Source organism: Gossypium arboreum, chromosome 8, assembly GCF_025698485.1.
Source record: "Gossypium arboreum isolate Shixiya-1 chromosome 8, ASM2569848v2, whole genome shotgun sequence".
Classification (NCBI taxonomy): domain Eukaryota; kingdom Viridiplantae; phylum Streptophyta; class Magnoliopsida; order Malvales; family Malvaceae; genus Gossypium; species Gossypium arboreum.
In genome coordinates, this window is record NC_069077.1 from 128,817,552 (window position 1) to 128,839,885 (window position 22,334).

The 22,334-nt window shown below is 36.7% G+C and overlaps 1 non-coding gene across 1 annotated transcript; it reads right to left on the reverse strand.

Annotated features, from left to right (window-relative positions):
* Positions 1 to 1,613: 1,613 nt before the first annotated feature.
* On the reverse strand, positions 1,614 to 1,720 carry LOC128279990 (small nucleolar RNA R71). Its single transcript, XR_008270173.1, has one exon. It is a non-coding gene; the product is annotated as a small nucleolar RNA R71 (small nucleolar RNA).
* Positions 1,721 to 22,334: the final 20,614 nt, after the last annotated feature.

Genomic DNA, 22,334 nt, shown 5'->3' on the forward strand with positions numbered 1-22,334 from the left:
TTTGTTGTTGTTATGATGAACATATTTATGAGTATTCATGTTGTTGGAATGGTTAATTTAATCAGCTTATCTTGAATTTAATTCGTGTTGGGTTGATTGCATTTTGTCTTTTTAAATTGTTAAAATTGTGTTTATGTTGTTATAGGCCTCGTTAAAATGCTTGATTAAGTAAAATCATGCCTAAGTTATTCTTGCGTTACGACTGTGTGGTAACTAATGAATTAATTATTTATACGGATTGAAATTGTAATTAATTGACACAGTACTTGATCAGTGCATGTTTATTCTTCTAAGGTAGGTGAAGGTTAAATTAGCAATGTATCTGCGATATTATTGCCTTGCATAACTTGCAAGATTATTGTGATTAAACTGTTTCAAGGTAGGGATACCTTGTTACCTCACATAATCTTTTATGTGCTTGTTAGATTTAATTAATCGTTTGAATTGACATAGGGATATGCAAGAGATTAGTTCAGTTTAATGAGTATGTATGTGCAATAACATGTTTGCTTACTGGAATCTGTTTAGTTAGTTGAATTGACATAGGGATATGTCAAGAGATGAATGGATTTTGGTATGTAAGTATGTTCATAAGGTAGTAAATTACCGGATTGCTGTGATTTTATTCGTAAAAATATAAACATAAGTTTAATAATTCTAAGATGAGAAGTGTAATTTATCCAACACAATTATATCATCTTGATTAAATCTTATTTTGAAATCATGCATTAGAACCTTTTTTTACTTCAATTTTTATTTATTTTAATTTTCTTAAGTTTTTAATCACCCTATTTAAACAAAATATTTTTCTTCACCAAAGTGTTCTAAATTGCATTCATAAATAATCCTTTTCACAGTCCTTGTGGGTACGATAACTCGACATTTACTTGTCACTTTATTACTTGTTGCGATTGTGTACACTTGCACATTCCGTCGTTCCAAGTTTTTGGCGCCGTTGCTGGGGACTGTTTTAAAAAGTCATTATTTGTGAATTTGTTAGTTTTACATTTTGGTTTTTTTTTTAATTTTTAACTTAATTAATTTTTCTGTGATTATTTAAGGTGTTTATGAGTATTGACCGAATCATTGACCTACTCCCTGTAGACCCTGAGATAGAAAGAACTTTTCAACAGCGAAGAAGACAAACAAATCAGAGGAGGATCGAATAGATGAACTTCAAAAATCCAATCCAAGGAAATGAAGCAAACCCTGCACAAAATCCAACCCTTATTGCTGATGATAGGGATAAAGCTTTACGACAGTATGTTGTGCCAGTATTTAATGATCTTAATTTAGTTATTAGGAGGCCCGAAATTGAGGTACAATAGTTTGAGCTGAAGCCAGTCATGTTCCAGATGCTTCAGACAGTGGGCCAATTCAGTGGAGTGCCTACCAAAGGTCCTCACCTACACTTAAGACTATTTATGGAGGTGAACGATTCTTTCAAGTTAGCCGGAGTACCTGAAGATGCATTACGATTGAAGCTGTTCCCATATTCGCTGAGGGATAGAGCTCGAGCCTGGTTGAACTCATTGCCACCAAACTCAATTTCCACATGGTAAGAGTTAGCAGAAAGATTCCTTATGAAGTATTTCCTGCCAAGAAAGAATGCTAAGTTGAGGAACGAGATCACTACCTTCCAACAAATGGATGATGAGTCCTTGTATGAGGCATGGGAAAGGTACAAAGAGTTATTACGAAAGTACCCTCATCATGGAATCCCACATTGCATCCAACTTGAGACATTTTATAATGGTCTCAATGCTCACACGAGGACGGTAGTGGACGCTTCTACTAATGGTGCTCTCCTTTCTAAGTCTTATAATGAGGCTTATGAAATTATTGAGAGGATTGCCAGCAACAATTACCAATGGCCAACCAACCGAGCAGTGTCAGGAAGATGAGTTGCTGGAATACATAAAGTAGATGCTCTTACTTCACTCGCATCTCAAGTATCATCAATATCCTCAATGCTTAAAAATCTTACTACTAATGGGTCTAACAATTTTGCAGCACAACCACCAAATCAATTTGAAAATATAGCCTGTGTTTATTATGGGGAAGGACATTTTTTCGAAGAATGTCCATCAAACCCAGAATCCATGTACTACATAGGTAACCAGAACCAAAACCGAGAAAGGCAAGGACTACAATCCAATTTTTATAACCCATTGTGGTGAAACCACTCGAATATTTCCTGGAGTAACCAAGGAGCTGAAACCAGTAATACTTATGCCCAACCTAGATCAACCCAGCCACCAAGTTTTCCCCAAAAAGTTTAGAAACTAACCCAAGCTGAACCATCCAATGGCTTAGAAAATTTGTTGAAGGCATACATGGCCAAGAATGACGCTTTAATCCAAAGCCAAGCAGTTACATTGAAAAACCTAGAAAACCAAATGGGCAGCTTGCAATTGAACTCAGGAACCGACCACAAGGTGCTTTAGTTAGTGATAAGGAAAATCTGAGGAATTTGGGGAAGGAGCATTACAAAGCATTAATATTGAGGAGTGGAAAGACAGTAGAGCCCAACACCATTGAAGCTGAAAAGGAGCAAGCTGATGCTTAAGAATCAGAAGAAGTTCAACTGAGCGTTGAAATTCCAGTTTCACAAGAACCAAAATCTGCAAAACTCGACAAGGTAATTTCAGAACTAGTTAATTCTGATCAACTAACAACCCCGTCAGATGCAGAATTGCCACAGAAGATGAATCAACCAGTTCTAATAAAGAAACGACCACAACCCTACCCTCAAAGACCTCAAAAGTAGAAGTAGAAGATTCAATTCAAGAAGTTCCTAGACGTACTCAAGCAACTTCATATCGACATCCCATTAGTTGAAGTACTTGAGCACATGCCAAACTACGTCAAATTCATGAAGGACATCCTATCCAGAAAATGAAGACTCGAAGAATTTGAGACAGTAGCTCTGACTAAAGAATGCAGTGCATATCTTCAAGACAAACTACCCCCAAAATTGAAGGATCCTGAATGTTTTACCATACCTTGCAACATTGGAGCAACATATTGTGGTAAGGCACTATGTGACTTGGGTGTGAGTATCAACTTGATGCCTATGTCAATATTTAGAAAGTTTGGGATAGGTGAAGTTAGACCTACTAAGGTTACACTTCAATTAGTAGATCGATCCTTAGCATATCCAGAAGGAAAAATCGAGGACGTATTGGTATATGTAGATAAATTTATCTTCCCTGCTGGTTTTGTTATCCTAGACTTTGAAGCAGACAAAAAAGTGCTAATTATCTTAGGAAAACCGTTCTTAGCAACCGAAAGGATCCTTATTGATGTGCAGAAGGGTGACCTTACTATGCGTGTTCAGGATGATCAGGTAACATTTAACATTTTTACGTCTATGCAATTTCCTGACACAATTGATGATTGTTCTACAATATCCGATTTAGAAGATTTAATAGTGGAGAAGGAGGTCAACTATGTGGAGGATCCGTTGGAACAAATTTTGACATCAGATCCTCTGAATGATTAAGATGAGGATGGGTACTTAGCTTTGTTAGAAGCTAATCAAAGGGGATTTATTCCATAATCCCGCTTTGAATCTTTGGAGTTAGAGGAAAGGGATTATGCCCAACCAAAAGTGTTAATCGAGGAGCCACCTAAATTAGAACTTAAGATACTACCTTCACATCTAAAATATGTTTATTTAGGTAACTCTTCTACTCTGCCTATGATTGTTTCAGCAGAATTAACTACTGAGCAAGAAGAGAAACTCATCTTGGTGTTGAAACAATTCAAGAGGGCTACTGGATGGACTATAGCCGATATCCGCGGTATTAGCCCATTTGTATTCATGCACAAGATCATACTAAAAAATGGCAAGAAAGGGACGATTGATGGACAATGAAAACTGAACCCCATCATGAATGATGTAGTAAAGAAAGAAATCATTAAATGGTTAGATGAGGGTATAATTTACCCCATCTTAGATAGTTCATGGGTAAGTTAGGTCTAGTGCATGCCAAAGAAAGGAGGTATCACAATAATTGAAAATGAGAATAACGAGTTGATACCTACTAGAACGGTTACGGGATGGAGAATTTGTGTTGATTATCGGAAGCTGAACAAGGCGACTAGGAAAGATCACTTTGCTTTGCCGTTTTTAGACCAGATGCTGGATAGAATCTCAGGGCGAGACTACTATTGTTTTCTCGATGGATACTCGGTATAATCAGATTACAGTAGCCCCAGAAGATCAGCACAAGACAACATTCACCTGCCTGTACGGTACATTTGCATTTAGACGCATGCCATATGGTTTATGTAATGCACCTACTACATTTCAAAGATGTATGATGTCTATTTTTACTGACATGGTTGAGAAGTATTTGGAGATATGTATGATGATTGCCTAGCCAATCTAGCCAAGGTACTAAGGCGATGCGAGGAAACAAACCTAGTACTCAACTGGGAAAAGTGCCATTTCATGGCACGAGAAGGGATTGTTCTAGGGCATCGGATAACGAGACATGGAATCGAAGTAGACAAAGCAAAGGTAGATGTTATTGAGAAACTCCCACCTCCAACATCTATAAAAGGTGTTTGGAGCTTTTTGGGCCACGCCGGTTTCTATTGAAGATTCATCAAGGGCTTCTCCAAAATTGCTAAACCTTTATGCAAATTATTGGAGAAGGGCTTGACGTTCAAGTTTGATCAGGAATGCTTAAAGGCTTTCAAATATTTGAAGAGTCGATTAGTTACGACACCTATAATAGTCACATCAGACTGGGATCTGCCATTCGAATTGATGTGTGACGCGAGTGACTTCGCGATAGGAGCCGTTATGGGCTAGCAAAGGAATAAAGTTTTTCATCCCATTTACTACGCAAGTCGAACTCTAATAGGAGCTCAACTAAATTATACGGTAACAAAAAAAAAGTTACTTGCTATTGTGTTTGCTTTTGACAAGTTTCGATTTTATCTTGTAGGTACCAAAATGACTGTCTATACGGACCACTCGGCAATTAAGTACTTACTCTCTAAGAAAGATGCTAAGCCAAGGTTGATCCGATGGGTACTTCAACTTCAAGAGTTTGATCTAGAAATTCAAGATTGAAAGGGAGTGGAAAATCAAGTATTAGATCACTTGTCCAGATTGGAGCCGCAAGAAGGGAACTCTCCTTTTATACCAATTCAAGAAACATTTCTAGATAAACACATACTAAAGGTAAGTCATGTCCATAATACCCCTTAGTTTTCTGATATTTCTAACTATTTAGCTTGTGGTTTGATGTCGATTGATAAGACGTATCATCAAAGGAAAAAGTTTCTTCACGATGTGAAGTACTATTTCTGGGAAGAACCATACTTGTTCAAGAAGTATGTAAATCAAATGATCAGGAGATGTGTGGCAAAAGATGAAGTAAAAAAGATTCTATACCATTGTCACTCAGCTCCAAGTGGGGGACACTTCAGAGATACTCGTACAACGGCTGGAGTATTACAAGTCGGATTGTTTTGGCCAACACTATTCAAGGACACATACGCTTACATAAAGAGTTATGATCGATGTCAAAGGGTCAGAAATGTCACCAGTAGAAATGAGATGCCTCGAACAAACATCATTGAGGTAGAATTATTCGATGTTTGGGGCATTGACTTCCTCGGTCCTTTCCCTCCGTCTTTTGGTCACAAGTACATCTTGGTAGCTGTAGACTACGTGTCTAAGTGGGTTGAGGCTGAAGCTTATCCAACAAACGATGCTAGGGTTGTAATAAAGGTTTTGAAAAAACACGTGTTCACAAGGTTTGGAACCTCAATAGCTATTATCAGCGATGAAGGGTCCCATTTTGTGAACAAATGGTTGAAATGGTTGTTAGATAAACATGGAGTAAAACACAAGGTCGCTACAGCTTACCATCCGCAGACAAATGGGCAAGCTGAACTGGCAAATAAGGAGATCAAAGGCATACTTGAGAAGGTAGTTTTCCCTAACCGACGAGATTGGTCCAAAAGACTAGATGATGTTTTTTGGGCTTACAGGACAGTATACAAGACACCTTTAGGGATATCACCCTACAAGTTGGTCTTTGAGAAAGCTTGTCATCTGCCCTTGGAGTTAGGACACAAAGCTTATTGGTTCCTTCGACAACTCAACTTGGATCTTAAGCTTGCTAAAGAGAAACGAATGCTCCAACTCAATGAGCTAGAGGAATTCTAAACGTTCTCGTACGAAAATGCTGAACTACTCAAGGAGAGACTTAAGAAATGACATGACAGGCACATTCGAGTTCGAGAGTTTGAAGCAAGTCAGAAAGTCTTGTTATTTTATTCTAGATTAAAGTTCTTTCTAGGTAAACTAAAATCACATTGGTTCGGTCCATTTAAGATTTATCGCGTCTATCCATACGGAGTTGTTGAACTCCAAGGTAAGGGAGGTATTTTTCAAGTTAATGCTCAGCGTCTGAAACATTATTGGGGAGATAAGACTGAACGGAATCAAATTTCGTTCATTCTATCAAATGTTTAAATTTTCTTATTTTCCTTTTAATAAATGATTTAGGGTATATTTTCGAGATTAGTATGTTTAAATCAATTCTATCTAGGAGATTGGAACTTAAGTGGGACCGCTTGTGACCCCTCCAATTTTTCCTGGGAATTGATTTTAATATAATTTTCCAAGAAATTATTCCCTAAATAGAAAAATAAATTTTTAGTTTTTCAAATAAAGAGGTCAATTTTGACCTAAGTTTTAAATTGCAACTCAATTTCAAATTTTCATTAAGTCTAGGGACTTAATTGAATTATTTTCAAAATTTGGTTGCTCTCTTCGTAAATAATAAAAACTAGATGCCTAATTATTAATATATGATTATATCCATTATAATATATATTAATTATTATCAACTTTATATAGAGTTAGGATTAGTGTTAATTTCATCATATTTTATTTGACAAGTTTTTAATAATAATAAGATGATAATCTTTAATATATAATTATATCTATTATAGTTTATATATTAATTTTTATCAATTTCGCATAGAATTAGGATTAGTTTTAATCATATCTCATTTTTGTTTAAATAAATTAATAGCATTAATAATTTAATATGCATATATTTCTCTAAGAATTAGAGTTTTTAATTATTAAATTTCTAAGAATTCTACTTTAAGTCCTATTCCTTTCATTATAAATACTACCTTCTCCATTCATTCATCACTAAAATCCCAAACACCAAAACCCTTAAAGTGTCAAGAAGCCCTAGCCTAGCGACCATTCGGCCAGCAAGCACCCAGTAGCCCAGCTCCATCGCACACGCCGAGCACACCTGCCTCCATCGCGAGGTGCATTGCGCGCCCCGTCTTACTCTAGCACCTGTGCACATCCAGCTTCGGCACTCACCAGGCCCGCATCTTGGCGCTGCATCTGCTCCAGCTCCAGCTCCAGCGTGCGCGCGCCTAAGCTGTTTCCTATTCAGCTTTGTGGCTTGCTACCCGTGCAGTTCATCGCTCCAAGCTGTGCTGCTTATTGCTCCTGCTCGACGAGCCTGCTTGCTATCCGGCACTTGTGCGGCACACACCTACACCAAGCCTCTTAGCCAAAATCTTCCAACCCACTTTAAATTGACCTATTTTGTTTATTAATTATTTTTAGGAGTTCTGAGTTTTATAAAAAAAGAAGATGGTAAGACAATTTGTTTTCTCCCAAATTTTAATTTTATTTAATTATTTAATTTTTCAATTTACTGAATTATTAATAAATTTTGTGAATTAAATTTTTGATAAAATAATTTTTCCCATCTTTTGTTCAGATTAATCATGCCTCGCAAGAGAACTCGTGCTTGTGCCCAAATTGATGAAACACAAAACAAATTCCATTATGAAGAAGCCAAAGCAAGATACGAGAGTATCTTCAAAAATCAACAGATGCATCCAGAAAAAGGCTTCACTTTGAAAGAGAGCAACTACAAAGGCTTTATGGCACGTATTCGTCAAGTTGCTGAAGCCCTGAATTGAGAATTGTTTTGTGAAAAGAGGCCTAGTGTGGATGAGGAACTAGTTCATGAATTCTACGTGAATTTAACCTTAAGTGATTTGACAGAAGTTCCAGTTCGCGGAATCAAGGTACCAATAAGTTCAAATGTTATTAATGAGTTCTTTGAATTACATGATTTCGAAAACGATGAATATTCCTCTTTGATGAGTAATATCGAGCCTGAAAATTTGCAAGACATTCTTGAGGAACTTATAGTTCCAGGTTCTAAGTGGACTATGTCAAAGCAAGGAATCCACACTTGTCAAAGAGAATCTTTGACACCACTTGCAAAGGTATGGTTCTATTTCATCCTTTTTCAGCCTTATGCCTAGTTTGCATGAGACTACAATCTCGTTAGCGCGAATGGTTTTATTATATTCAATTTTAACTGGAAAGACCAATGATGTGGGAAAAATCATCCTACGAGAGATGAGGAATTGCGCCACTAGACGTTCTGGCCCTACTTACTTCCTCTTTACGATAACAATTTTGTGTTTAAAAGCTGAGATTCTTGCTAACGTAAAGAAAACAAGGTAGAGCTAGAGCACAATCACAGATTGGGACCTCTACCGAGTAGTTGGAGATTCTGTTCTATAGCAGCGAGTTGAAGAAAGTGAGGATCCCGATGTCACTGAATAATTATCAGTGGCAAGTCATGAGAACAAAGCCGACAAAAGCTGCCGATGTTTTCAACCTCGATGCGGTCACTATGCTGTCTAACCAGGTAGAACTTTTAAATAAAAAGATTGATGATTTGTGCGGTTCTAGTCAGGTACATCCCGTGATGAGGTATGATTCCAATGAAGGAGGAGTACACACAGAATATCAATCCTTCAACCCTAGAATTGAGGATGAACAAGTTTAATATATGGGTAACAATAACTCTAGACCTCAAAATAACCCATACAGCAACACTTATAATGCAGGTTGGAGGAACCATCCCAACTTCTCATAGGGTGGTTTAGGAAATCAAAGGCCATAACATCCCCCAGGTTTTCAACAACCACCTTACCAGCAGGAAAAGAAGTCGAACCTTGAAGAGATGCTAGCAAAATTTATCTCGGTGTCAGAGACTCATTTTTAGAATACCAAAATAACACTTAAGAATCAACAAGCATTGATCCAAGGGCTCGAAACTCAGATAGGCCAACTTGCCAAATTAATTTCTGAACGACCACAAGGTAGCTTGCCAAGTAACACTGAATCTAACCCAAGGGAACAACTCAATGCGATTACCGCTCGAGAAAAAGAAGGGTTAGTTGAACCTAAACCAAAACCGAGGCAAGGAATTGTGGTAAGTAAAGGTGAAGGTGAGGTAGACCACAGTGAGCGGAAATCGGTAAGTAGGGAGTACAAACTTCGTGTGCCATACCCCAGTGCGACAAGGAAAGACCACACGGACGAAAAATTCGGTAAATTCCTTAAATTATTAAAGAAATTACACATTAACTTACCGTTTATTGAAGCTCTTTCGCAGATGCCAAACGCGGTTAAATTCTTAAAGGAGCATTTGGAAAATAAGCGGAAGTTAGATGAGGCGTCGCATGTAGAGTTGAACGCAGTTCGCTCAGCCATTCTACAGAATAAACTACCTAACAAATTGAAAGATCTAGGGAGTTTTACGATTCCTTGTTTAATTGGTAGTTTAAACGTTAATAATGCTTTGGCTAATTTAGGGGCTAGCATTAATGTCATGCCCTATAAAATGTTTAAACAACTAGGTCTTGGGAAACCCAAACAAACTAGGATGAGCATTCAATTGGAAGATAAGACAATCAGATTTCCTAGGGCTATTATTGAAGATGTACTTGTTAAAATTGATATATTTATCTTCCCAATTGATTTTGTTGTTCTAGAAATAGAAGAGGATAGTGGCATGCCTTTAATTTTAGGAAGGCCTTTTTTAGAAACTGCTAGAACAATTATCGATGTTGGTACAGGTGCACTCACACTTCATGTGGATGATGAAACAATCACTCTTCAATCTCGTAATTCGAGTAACAAAATAAATATTGAGAAAGGTTATATGAATCATGTTACTAATACTGATCATGTGGTACAACCTTCTTTGTAGGAAACACGTTCAGCGAGCATAAATGAGCCTTGTTCAAGTAACAACAAAGGACCCATCTATGAAGAACGAAGGCTACAGATCGAAGAACTAGATGAATGGCGAACACCTGTCAAGGAAAAACCAAAAGCACACGAAAAATTGAAGCGACACCACAATGAACATAGAGATGAAATGAAGCAAATTAAAGTTGGGGACAAAGTATTATTAGATGAAAATGACCCCCGAATCACTACTCTAGAGCACAATACAGACAGAGCAACTCCCTTCACGGTAATGAACATCTTCCCACATGGTACAATCGAGGTAACACATACTGTATTCAGAATTTTTAAGGTAAATAATATTCGACTCAGACCTTATTTTGATAAAATTGGTAGCAGTAAAGAGGAGTGTAAACTCCTCGCACCACTATGACCACAAAACAAGAGAGGTAAGTTGAGCTTAGACTCTAAATAAGCGCTTTTCGGGAGGCAACCCGAGCACTACCAGCGTTGATTTCTTTAAATTTTAGTTTTTAACATCTAAATCACTAACTGAGTCCTTGAACTTAGATTTTCCACATCCACACGGCCAGGCACACGGGCATGCCTTAGGCCGTACTAATACCACGGGAGGCGACACAGCCGTGTGAAAACAGAGAAAAGTTTTTCCCTCAACACGAGAATCGATACATTGCCATGGCCGTGCGACATGGCCGTAGGCAATTCTGTCGTGTCTATAAACCGTGGTCGAAACTACCAAATTAACAAGGGCGTGCAACACGCCCATGCCTACCAGCCGTGGTCGATATTGTCAAAAAAACACGGGCGTACGCATATATACACGGGCGTGGGAGAAGCGAACGAAGCAGGACACGACCGTGCAACACGATCGTGTGTACCAACACGCCCAAAGAACACGGGCGTGGGTCGAATTTCAAATGCGCCCAAATTTGAAAATCACGAAATACATGGGTTGAAATAAGGGCACACGGGCGTGCCCCACGGCCGTGTGCCAAATATCTATATAAACCCCCACTATTCATCATCCCCTTCTACAAAACCCTAACCCTAGCCGCCAAAAACTCTCCCCTTCCACCGACCGGCCACCACTAAACTCTCTATTCTTCTTCCATTTTCTCCCTTCTCATTCCCCTTTCCCTTCTTCTCACCCTTGCAAGAATCACATGGCCTCAATACCCACACCCGTGGCCGACGTGGATTTGATCCTCCCCAGTACCACCTCGTCCAGTCAGCAGAGCAGGAGGATCCAGAGGACAATGCTGATGATGTCCTTCTACCTCACGAGGATCCAGCCTCTCAGCCACCACCTATTCATCGTCCAGTTCATGTGGCGCTTCACTCTCTGACATCTCTGAGTGCCTCACTTGATTCGAGCAACAATGTTTTCAGTGCTTTGATCACATTGATGTAACTCTATATTATATTTGTCAGCACCTTCACATTTTATCGCCGCCCCTACCTTGCGAACCATCTAACGATGAAGATGTTTAAAGACTTTTATTTATTATTTTTATGTTTTTACTTTTATCTTTTTAAAACTACTTTTTATTTTATTTGTCTTTAATTTTATTTTTACTTCATCCTTATGATTTATAATTTATATTAAACAATTTATATTTTTGTCCATTTCTTTACGAGTAATCATGCTACTTTATATTTCTTAAAGAGTTATTGATTTTATCGTAGTTATAAAGAGCTCCAAAGCTCACTATTACTTAGGAATTTGCAACTCCACTAGAAAAGGCCTTCCACGACTGCCATGCCTTGCTCGACCACGACCATAGCTACCACTAGTTATAATATTCTTTTGGCCCAGCACTTGTGGAACCCAACCTCTACCACCACCGGAGTATCCTCCTCCAATCTCATCCTGGCCTTGGCCGATTACTATCCATAACTCCAATTCAAGGAATCCATTTAACATTCAGGAAGTTTCACTTCTTTCCCTATCTTATGATCTTATATCTATATTTTTCAGAAAATCTAACTTTGTACATTGAGGACAATATACATCTTAAGTGTGGAGGGATATTTATATCATTATCAGAAAAATCCCTGAATTTTGTCTTGTTCTCAAATAATCTTCTCATATCATTATTAGATTGAATTTTGATTAATTTATGATTTTTTTATATGTCTTGAATTAAAACATAGGCATTTATGCATTGATTGTTAGACTTTAAGGAATCAGAGAATCAAGTATGATAAAGTTGATTTTTGAGAATTAAAAAAGTTTTAGGTTGTTTCCCTAAGTTTAGGTATTACCTTGAGTTAAAATTCACAGGTTAAACATCAAAAAGCCATAATTTTTGTGAGATCTTGAGCCTTTAAAGCATATATTATTTCTTTCATGCTCACTTTTATTGTTACTTTGAGTACGTCAATATCGAATTGTTATTCTAGAACTTGCTTGATTATGCATGTCAAGACCACACCTTTGATTTGATATGTTGAGATGATAAAGGCACTTAGGTTTAACCCACTCACTCCATAAAAGCCTGCCTTCATAATTAACCCTTAGTGAACCCCCTTGAGCCTAACAAACCATTCATTGATTTACCCTCAATATTAACCCATAACCCATTATTGTTGAAACCCCCTCAAATAATTTGATCCCTATTTTTGTCGAGATTTGAATTGAATAAATTACTTAGCTATGTTTTATTTTTAGTAAAGTTCTATAATATTTAATTTGTTCTTAAAAAAGAAATCATTATGAAATTATGTAATGCTTAGATTAAAACGATGTTATCCATGAAGAAGAACTCAAATTAGAAATGTAAATTGTCAATTGTAGTATTTTTCTAGTTAGGTAATTTTTCAATTCAATCTCGATTCTAACTTTCTTTTTCAGCTTATGACCACACCCCCTAACCAGAGCCACGTTACAACCCTCTAAAGACCTTTTGATTGATGTATCATCTCAATATATAGTGGTGGAGAGTTGATTTTCACACCAGCCTATGGTAATAACTTTTCATATTGACTAATGAGTTCTTCATTTGTTTTCCTTAAACAATTCAAGTGATTTGAGTGGATCATTAGTGAGGATGTTGAAATCTGTGATATTTTGAATCAAAGGTGATTACTTAGATGAGAGGAGACACCTAATGTTTTCGTGATAAAATGCTCAACTTTGAATGTTTGAAACTTTAATATCTTCTAGTTGAATTCTCAATGTATGATTACTTATGATTTATTTTGAGATATTGTTGATAAGAATTATAAGTTGAGAAAAAATGAATTATTAATTGTGAATTGATGATTTTGCTTGAGGACAAGCAAACGCTTACGTGTGGGGGTATTTGATAAACCGTAATTTATACATATTTTTTATCCCATGCTTAGCATATTGTTTGGATGAATTATCCTTTGATTTGGTAAATTTGATGCTTCTAATCCTTTAATTTCATTTTTTATACTTAAATGAGCATAGGAGAGTAAAAAGAGCGAGAAACGGGCCAAAAATGAAGAAAATGGGTCAACATGAGAAATTGACACGGCTTGGACTTCCTTACAAGGGTAGACCACACGCTCGTGTCTATTCAATAGACTCGAACACGGGTTGAAGCACTTGTACACGGGCGTGTCACACAGGCGTGTCCCTGTCGAGCCCAAGTCTAGTCCTATTCGAAAAGGCCACTCTTGAGGGTTTTGAAGCATTCTAAAGCCTATATAAACACCCCAGGAGGTACCTAAAAAAGACACACGGAGTAGGAGGCATGGAATTACTCGAAGAAAGCCGACTGATCCATCTCAGAAGCCGGATTATCCTTCAAGACTGAAGATCTCCCTTCAATTTGCTTTAGGGGTTTTTTGGGTTTTCTTTATATTTTGTTATCATTATTCTTTGAGATTTTTTTTTTACATTTATGAACTAAATCCCCTCAATACCTAAGGGGAATGAAACCTAAGAAAGATCTTGTTATTATTTTCTAAATTATATAATAAATATTTGACTTGTTCTTAATTATGAGTTCTTAATTCTTGCTTTAATATTCCAGAATATTGATTCAAGTATTGATGTGCTTATTCAGAGGAGCAAAAGTCCCTGTCTAGGAGTAGATCTAGCATAATTAAGCAGAGAAAAAACCATGGCGAACACTTAGGCTGTGCTTACACCACGGGAGGCGACACGACCGTGCGAAACGGCCGTGTGAAAACAAAGTAAATTTTTTCCCCAACACAGGATTCGATACATTGCCACGGCAGTGCGACACACCCGTGTCTATAAACCATGGTCGAAACTACCAAAATAACACGGGTATTCGACACGCCCGTGCCCACCAGCCGTGGTCGATACTGTCAAAATAACACCGGTGTGCGCATATATACAAAGGTTGGGAGAAGCGAACGAAGCAGGACACGACCGTGCGATATGGCCGTGAACACCAACACGCCTAAAGAACACGGGCGTGGGCTGAATTTCAGAAGTGCCCAAATTTGAAAATCACGAAATACACTGGCTGAAATAAGGGAACATGAGCGTGCCCCACGCCCGTGTGCCCCAATATCTATATAAACCCCTACTATTCATCATCCCCTTCCACAAAACCCTAACACTAGCCGCCGAAACTCTCCCCTCCTACCAACCGGCCAACCCTAAACTTTCCATTCTTCTTCTATTTTCTCCCTTCTCTTTCCCCTTTCCCCTCTTCTCACCCTTGCAAGAATCACACGGCCTCTATACCCACACTTGTGGCCGACGTGGATTTGATCCTCCCCAGTACCGCCTCATCCAGTCAGCAAAGCAGAAGGACCCAAAAAACATTGCTAATGATGTCCCTCCACCTCACGAGGATCCAGCCTCTCAACCACCACCTATTAATCGTCCAGTTCATGCAGTGGCTTCCCTCTTTGACAACTCTGAACGCCTCACTCGATTCGAGCAACAATGTTTTCAGCGCTTTGATCACATTGATGCAAATCTACTTCAGATTTTCCAGCACCTTCACATCTAATTGCCGCCCCCACCTCACGAACCATCTGGCGATGAAGAAGTTTAAAGACTTTTATTTATTATTTTTACGTTTTTACTTTTATCTTTTTAAAACTACTTTTTATTTTATTCTTCTTTAATTTTATTATTACTTCATCCTTAGGTTTTATAATTTATATTAAAAAATTTATATTTTCGTCCATTTCTTTAAGAGTAATCATGCTACTTTATGTTTCTTAAAGAGTTATTGATTTTATCGCATTTATAAAGAGCTCCAAAGCTCACTATTACTTAGGAATTTGCAACTCCGCTGGAAAATGTCCTCCACGACTGCCATGCCTTGCTCGACCATGACCATAGCTACCACTAGTTATAATATTCTTTTGGCGCAGCACTTGCGGAACCCAACCTCTACCACCACCGGAGTATCCTCCTTCAATCTCATCCTGGCCTTGGCCGATTACCATCCATAACTCCAATTCAAGGGATCCATTTAACATTCAGGAAGTTTCACTTCTTTCCCTATCTTATGATCTTATATCTATATTTTTCAGAAAATCTAACTTTGTACATTAAGGACAATATACATCTTAAGTGTGGAGGGATATTTATATCATTATCAGAAAAATCCCTGAATTTTGTCTTGTTCTCAAATAATCTTCTCATATCATTATTAGATTGAATTTTAATTAATTTATGATTTTTTTATATGTCTTGAATTAAAACATAGGCATTTATGCATTGATTGTTAGACTTTAAAGAATCAGAGTATCAAGCATGATAAAGTTGATTTTTGAGAATTAAAAAAGTTTTAGGTTGTTTCCCTAAGTTTAGGTATTACCTTGAGTTAAAATTCACAGGTTAAACATCAAAAAGCCATAATTTTTGTGAGATCTTGAGCCTTTAAAGCATATATTATTTCTTTCATGCTCACTTTTATTGTTGCTTTGAGTGCGTCAATATCGAATTGTTATTCTAGAACTTGCTTGATTATGCATGTCACGACCACACCTTTGTTTTGATATGTTGAGATGATAAAGACACTTAAGTTTAACCCACTCACTCCATAAAAGCTTACCTTCATAATTAATCCTTAGTGAACCCCCTTGAGCCTAACAAACCATTCATTGATTTACCCTCAATATTAATCCATAACCCATTATTGTTGAAACCCCCTCAATTAATTTGATCCCTATTTTTGTCGAGATTTGAATTGAATAAACTGCTTAGCTATGTTTTATTTTTAGTAAATTTCTATAATATTTGATTTGTTCCTAAAAAAAATTATTATGAAATTATGTAATGCTTAGATTAAAACGATGTTATCCATGAAGAATAGCTCAAATTAGGAATGTAAATTGTCAATTGTAGTATTTTTCTAGTTAGGTAATTTTTCAATTCAGTCTCGATTCTAACCTTCTTTTTTAGCTTATGACCACACCACCTAACCAAAGCCACATTACAAATCTCTAAAGACCTTTTGATTGATGTATCATCCCAATATATAGTGGTGGAGAGTTGATTTTCATGCAAGCCTATGGTAATAACTTTTCATATTGACTAATGAGTGTTTCATTTGTTTTCCTTAAACACTTCGAGTGATTTGAGTGAATCGTTAGTGAGGATGTTGAATTCTGTGATATTTTGAATCAAAGGTGATTACTTAGATGAGGGGAGACACCTAATGTTTTCGTGATTAAATGCTCAACTTTGCATGTTTGAAACTTTAATGTCTTCTAGTTGAATTTTCAATGTATGATTACTTATGGTTTATTTTGAGATATTTTTTATAAGAATTATAAGTTGAGAAAAAATGAATTCTTAATTGTGAATTGAGGATTTTTGTTGAAGACAAGCAAACGCTTAAGTGTGGAGGTATTTGATAAATCGCAATTTATACATATTTTTTATCCCATGCTTAGCATATTTTTTGGATGAATTATCCTTAGATTTGGTGAATTCGATGCTCCTAATCCTTTAATTTAATGTTTTATACTTAGGTGATCATAGGAGAGTAAAAAGAGTGAGAAACGGTCCAAAAACGAAGAAAATGGGTCAACGTGAGAAATTAACACGGCCAGGACTTCCTTACACGGGTAGACCACACGCTTGTGTCAATTCAACAGACTCGAACACAGATTGAAGCACTTGCACACGGGCGTGTCCCTGTCGAGCCCAAGTCTAGTCCTATTTGGAAAAGGCCACTCTTGAGGGTTTTGAAGCATTCTAAAGCCTATATAAACACCACAGGAGGTACCTGAAAAAGACATACAGAGTAGGAGGCAAGGAATTACTCGAAGAAAGCCGACTGATCCATCTCAGAAGCCGGATTATCCTTCAAGACTGAAGATCTCCCTTCAATTTCCTTCAGGAGTTTTTTGGGTTTTCTTTATGTTTTGTTATCATTATTCTTTTGAGATGTTTTCTTTTACGTTTATGAACTAAATCCCCTAAATACCTAAGGGGAATGAAACCTAAGATGGATCTTGTTATTATTTTTTGAATTATATGATAAATATTTGACTTGTTCTTAATTATGAATTCTTAATTCTTGCTTTAATATTGCAAGATATTGATTCAAGTATTAATGTGCTTATTCAGAGGAGCTAGTACGTGATATTTGTGACAGGTTTTAAATATTTATAATTAATCATTCTTGAAACTAACTATTATCACGATGAAGGCAAGTGTACCTATCGAACATTAGTATAGCATTAGCAAGACCGGATTATCGAACCCAAAGGAACTAAAAGTATTAGTATCAACTTTCTTTTTATTATCTAGCCTAAAAAAATAAAAGGGTTTTGTTTATCTGACTAATTAATTAAACTAATAAATCACAGAAAATAAATTTGGAGAAAATACTTTTTGGAAAACTTGATTGATTAAGACAATACCTAAGGAAAAATCCACCTAGACTTCACTTATTATTTGACTCTGAATCGGATGATTTATTTATTCAACTTATTCCGTAGAGATCCCTAAGTTATATTATTATCTCTCTCGAGACTAACAACGTCTAACCCTAGATTGAATAATTGAAATCTCTTTCTAATTAATACCCTAGAGTTGCATTAACTCGATCTATGGGTTCCCTTATTAGGTTTCACCCTAATCTGGCAAAATCTTGTCACCCTATCTCTAGGCACGCAATCATTTCCACTTAATTATGACAAATTTACTCTTAGACAGGGTCTATTCCTCCTCTGAATAAGAGCTTAACTTGAATCAATATCTTGGAATATCAAAGTAAGAATTAAGGACACATAATTAAGAACAAGTCAAATATTTATCATACAATTTAGATAATAATAACAAGATCCGTCTTAGGTTTCATTCCCCTTGGGTATTTAGGGGTTTTAGTTCATACTAATGAAAGAAAACATATCAAAAGAATAAAAATAACAAAACATAAGAAAACCCAAAACTCCTGAGGGAATTTGAAGGGAGATCTTCAGTCTTGATGGTGAATCCAACTTCTGAGATGGATCGATCGGTTTTCCTTGAGCAATTCCTTGCTTCCTCCTCTGCGTCTCCCTTTTTCTCCTCTTCTAGGGTGTATTTATAGGCTTTGGAATGCTTAAGAGCCCTTAAAAGTGGCCTTTTCCGAATAGAACTCTACTTGGGCTCGACAGGGACACGCCCGTGTGTAATTACTTCAGACCGTGGTCAAGCCTGTTAAATAAGAACAGGCGTGTGGTCTACCCGTGTGAATCTACTTCGATTCTGGCAAATTGACACGGCCGTCTGGTCTACCCGTGTGAGGAAGTCCAGGCAGTGTTGATTTCGTATTTTGGCCCATTTTCTCCATTTTTGGGTCGTTTCTTGTTCCTTTCACTCTCCTATGCTCACCTAAGTATAAAACATGAAATTAAGGCATTAGGAGCATCGAATTCACCAAATGTAAGGAAAAATCATCCATAAAATGTGCTAAGCATGGGATAGAAATATGTATAAATTACTGTTTATCAAATACCCCCACATTTAAGAATTTGCTTGTCCTCAAGCAAAATCCTCAACTCATAATCAAAATAAATTCTTCTCAACTTATAATTTCTATCAATAATATCTCAAAATAATCCATAGGTAATCATACATTGAAAATTCAACTGAAAGAACATCAAAGTTTCAAACATTCCAAGTTGAGCATTTTATTATGAAAACATAGGTTTCTCCCCTCATTTAAGTAATTACCTTTGATTCAAAATATCACAGAGTTTCATATCCTCACTAAAGATTCACTCAAATCACTCAAGGTGTTTAAGTACAATAAATGAAGCACTCAATAGTCAATAATGAAAAGTCATTACCATAGGCTTGCATGAAAATCAAATCTCCACCACTATAAATTGAGATGAAAAATCAATCAAAAGGTCTTTAAAGGGTTGTAACGTGGCTTTGGTTAGAGGGTGTGGTCAAAAGCTAAAAGAAAGGGTTAAAATTGAGATTGAATTGAAAAATTGCCTAACTAGAAAAATGACTAGTCATCAATTGCGTACAGCAGAGCTTTTTCTCAAAATATGGAATTTAACTTCTTTAGCTCAGAAGATCACTACTACTAATATGTATACATGTATATATATATTTTAAGAACAAGTCAAATTATAAAATAGAATAAAACATAGCTAAGCAACTATTCCAACTCAGATCTTGACAAAAATAGGGATCAAATTAATTTAGGGGATTTCAACAATAATGAGTTATGGGTTAATATTGAGGGTAAATCAATGAATTGGTTGTTAGGCTCAAGGGGGTTCACTAAGGGTTAATTGTGAAGGTAGGCTTTTATGGAGTGAGTGGGTTAAACCTAAGTGTGATAAACAATAATTTATACATATTTTTACCCCATGCTTAACACATTTTATGGATGATTTTTCCTTAGAATTGGTAAATCTGATGCTCCTAATACCTTAATTTCATGTTTTATACTTAGGAGAGCATAGGAGAGTGAAAGGAACGAGAAACGGGCCAAAAACGGAGAGAATGGGCCAAAGTACAAAATCAACATGGTTTGGACTTCCTCATACGGGCAGACCACACAGCCGTGTCAATTTGGCAGATTCAAAGCACGATTTACACGGGTGTGTCCCTTCCAAGCCCAAGTTAAGTCCAATTTGGAAAAGGCTAATTTTGAAGGTTTTTAGGCATTCTAAAGCCTATAAATACGCCTTAAAGGAAGAGAAAAGGGGGAGGCACGGAGAGGAAGGAAGGAATTACTCGAAGGAAGCTGATTGATCCATCTTAGAAGTCGATTTCATCATCAAGACTGAAGATCTCCCTTCTTCCCTTCAGGAGTTTTGGGTTTTCTTTATGTTTTGTATTCGTTATTCTTCTGAGATGTTTTCCTTTTTAGTTATGAACTAAATCCCCTAGATACCTGAGGGGAATGAAACCTAAGACGAATCTTGTTATTATTTTCTGAATTATATGATAAATATTTAACTTGTTCTTAATTATGTGTTCTTAATTCTTGTTTTGATATCCCAGGATACTGCTTCAAGATAAGGTCTTATTTAGAGGAGGAATAGACTCTGTCTAAGAGTGCATTTGTCATAATTAAGTGGAGTTGATTGCGCGCCTAGAGATAGAGTGACAAGATTTTACCGGATTAGGGTGAAACCTAATACGGGGATCCATAGATCGAGTTAATGCAACCCTAGAGTGTTAATTAGAGAAAAGTCTCAATTATTCAATCTAGGGATTAGACGTTATTAGTCTTGAATAGGGATAATAACATAACTTAGGGATCTCTACGGAACAAGTTAAATGAATAAATCGGCTGATTTGGAACCAGAATAACAAGTACAGTCTAGGTGGATTTTTCCTTAGGTATTATCTTAATTCAATCGGTTTCCAAAAGTAATTCCCCAATTCCATTCTCTATGAATTCTTAGATTAGTTAATTAGTTAGTTAAAACCAAACCACCTTATTTTTAGGCTAGATAATAAAAAGATAGTCATTACTAGTACTTTTAGTTCCTTTGGGTTCGACAACCCGGTCTTGCTAAAACTATACTACTGTTTGATAGGTACACTTGCCTACATCATGATAGTAGTTAATTTCAAGAACGATTAATTATAAATATTTAAAACTTACCTGTCACAAAAATCACGACCAAAGTGCCTTTATCATTTTGACATATCAAATCAAATGGTGTGGTCTTGACATGCATAATCAAGCAAGTTCTAGAATAACAATTCAATGCTGATGCACTCATAATGAAAGTGAGCATGAAAGAAATAATAGATGCTCTAAAGGCTCAAGATCTCACAAAAATTATTGCTTTTTAATGTTTAAACTTGTGAATTCCAACTCAAAATAATACCTAAACTTGGGGAAACAACCTAAAAGTTTTTAATTCTTCAAAAATCAACTTATCATGCCTGATTCCCTAATGTCTTAAAGTTTAAAATCAATGCATAAATGCCTATGTTTTAATTCAAAATATATCAATAAACATTATAAACTAATCAGAATTCATTTTAATAATGATATGAGAAGATCCATGAGAATAAGACAAAATTTAGGGATTTTTCTGATATAGATGTAAGTAACCCTCCACACTTAAGGTGTACATTGTCCTCAATGTACAAAGATAGATATATTGACCAATATAAATATAAGTTCATAAGATAGGGAGAGAAGTGAAACTTCCTAAGTTAAAAATGGATGAAATTCCTGGATTAGCGAGAGCGAGTATTGGAAATAAAGCTGGAGGGCAAGCATGATTCTGAAGGATAAAAGGAGAATTGAGGGAATAATCTGATAGTAATCATAAAGATAAGCCGTGTTTAAAAACAAATGAGACTTCAAATAAATTAGAGTAGAAACAAAGGTAAAAGAAAATAAAATAAAATAAAATAGATAATCTAATTTTAAAAGTGGCACGGCCGTGTTCCACTCCCGTGTGGTATGTGTCCAACCCGTGTTTGTCGAGAATTGAGAGATCATCACACGGCCTGAGGACACGGCCATGTGTCTAGGCCGTGTGGCTGCTTGATTGTGTTGCACGACAGTGTGCGATGTGGTTCGCTTCTCCCACGCTCGTGTACCCAAGCGCACGCCCGTGTTATTTTGATAATGTCGACCATGGGTGTGGGGCACAGGCGTGTCGCACGCCCGTGTTGTTTTGACAGTTTCATCCACGGTCATGTCACACAGCCATGTCATTACTCGTGGTGTAGGCACAGCATAAGGCACGCCCGTGTGCCTGGCCGTGTGGTTTTGGAAAGCCTGTGTTCAATGATTTGGCCAGTATGTTAGATTTTAAAAACTAAAATTTAAAGAAAGTAATATTGTTAGTGCTCGGG